The 2,500-nt window shown below is 51.4% G+C and overlaps 1 protein-coding gene across 12 annotated transcripts in view; it reads right to left on the bottom strand.

The window, feature by feature from the left end:
- sox6 (SRY-box transcription factor 6) overlaps positions 1 to 2,500 on the bottom strand; it is a 163,297-nt gene that overhangs the window by 9,330 nt on the left and 151,467 nt on the right. The gene's annotated exons all lie outside the window — the stretch shown is intronic.

Consider the following 2,500-nt stretch of genomic DNA (forward strand, 5'->3'; position numbering starts at 1 on the left):
AGTGAACTGTTTCAGCATTTGGTGTGTCGGGGTGTGTGTGTGTTTGTGTGTGTGTGTCTTCTCAATCAGGCCAGTCACGATCTTGACGCAGGGCTCGAGTTTGTGCACATGCCGTCTGCGCACATGCACACTCGCTTCCTTTTATATGTAAGATGTGAAAGAATTAAATAAAAGCTGTATGAATATTTAAACAAACAAAAACATGTTGATAAACAAGGCCTGAAAAATAAAACAAACCAAAAAGGGCTTTCCATATGCTACGATACATCTTTAATGAACCAAAAAGTGGAAAAGAAGGCTCAGAATGAGACATGAATATTTTATCACCCACATGCGATGTGTATTCATTAGGAACTAGCATCTTGCGTGTCTTGGCACGCGGTACCTGGTTTGATTTCTATTCTTACTGCGGGTGATAAAATAAGTCCTCTTGATGAGCTGGGGAACTTGGCACTGTGGAGATATTAAAGTGGAATATTCAGTTTGCACTGCGAGACCACTGCTCTGATGAAACAAGCACTTCAAGGAGGGGTACGGAAAAGGACCACTGAGACTTTTTTCTTTATCTAGGACCCGTCCTCTGTCTGGGGCACACACGTACACGCACACGCGCACACACACACACATGCACACACGCACACACGCACACACACACACACACATGCACACACACACAGACACACACGCGCACACACACACACACACACACACACACACACACACACACAGACACACACAGACACACACACAGACACACACGCACAGACACACACACACACATGCACACACGCACAGACACACACACACACACACACGCACAGACACACACACACGCACACACACACACACACATGCACACACACACACACACACACGCGCACACACACACACACACACACAGACACACACAGACACACACACACACACACACACACACAGACACACACACACAGACACACACACACACATGCACACACGCACACACACACACACGCACAGACACACACACACACACACACACACAGACACACACACACACACACACACACAGACACACACACACACACACACACACACAGACACACACACACACACACACACAGACACACACACACACACACACACACACGCACACACACACACGCACACACACACACACACACACACACGCACAGACACACACACGCGCTGACATAAGATAAGGCAGGCTGGTTGCACAGCAGGAGGAAGCTGTGCAACCCCCGAGTCTCCCCAGGCTCCCAGTAAACTCCCCCCCTTCACCACGCTCACACCCAGTCACAGCATATCAGCCAGGGGTCCATCCCGCCCCCGGCCCCGCCCCCGGCCCCGCCCCCAGCCCTCTGGCTATCAGGGAAGCAGCTGACGTCTATCGGGATTCACTTTACTCAGCACGTCCTCCCACTCTGCCCGTCTGTCTCTCTCTCTCTCCATCCATCTCTCCACCACTCTCTCCCTCTACCACTCCGCATCTCTCTCTCCATCTTCTCCTTCAGCTCACTGGTTCCCTGCTTCTCCCCTCATTAGTCATGTGTAGTATGGAGTGTTGTCTTGCATCTATCCTGCCCCTACACACTGCAAACACGCTCCTGCTTTGTACAGCAACACACAACGACAACCTACTGCCTCTCTGTCTGGCAGCAACAATAAACAACAACAACAACCACAACAATGAGCGGCTGAGCTCCAGGCTAGCCCTACAGCCATGGGGACGACACACCCACCCCCCCGTTCACTTCATTTAGCCTCTGCTCACTGGACAGGATAAATTGATTTCACTTTGTTTGGTTTTGACAGCCATGTTTATTGTGCAATGAAATGTACTGTGGTATGGAGCTGACAGTATCCATCAACGCGGGGCAATCTGCTGACTGCTGGGGCCAGATGAAGGCATTCATTACCCCGCCAGCCCACCACAGCCCCCCTGCCTGTGCAGCGGGGGGGCATGGTAGATGGCTGCCTTTAATTTACGACGTTCCCCGCCAACCCCATTACTTTAGCACTGACACTGATTCAGCAATTTATATACTGGCGCGCACGTCGATGTGGGCAGAGGTGAGTGGCTTACGAGCGCGGGGGGGTCTGGTGGACAGAGACGCGGTGATGTCTGAAGCTTCTGGACGAAGCAATCTGCTCGGAGGAAGCGTCAGAGCTGACAGAGTGGGTGGAGGGGTGCATGTGTGTCTGCGCTGGCTTTGGGTGCAAGATCTGGGCCCAGCAATACACACGGTAGCAATCAATAAGTGTGTGTGTGCATGTGTGTGCATGTGTGTGTATGTGTGCGTACATGCGTGTTTGTGTGTGTGCATGTACGCATGTGTACATGTGTGTGCACATGTGCGTGCCTGTGTGTGTGCAGGCTTGCATGTGTGAGTCCGTTGTGCATGTGTGTGTATGTGTGTGCATGCATACGTGTGTGTTTGTGCATGGGTGTGTGTGTGTGTGTGAACGTGTGTGTTTGCATCAGCCTCACTGATGAATC

This window comes from Electrophorus electricus, chromosome 3 (genome assembly GCF_041902795.1).
Source record: "Electrophorus electricus isolate QZ-2024a chromosome 3, ASM4190279v1, whole genome shotgun sequence".
In the NCBI taxonomy this organism is placed as follows: domain Eukaryota; kingdom Metazoa; phylum Chordata; class Actinopteri; order Gymnotiformes; family Gymnotidae; genus Electrophorus; species Electrophorus electricus.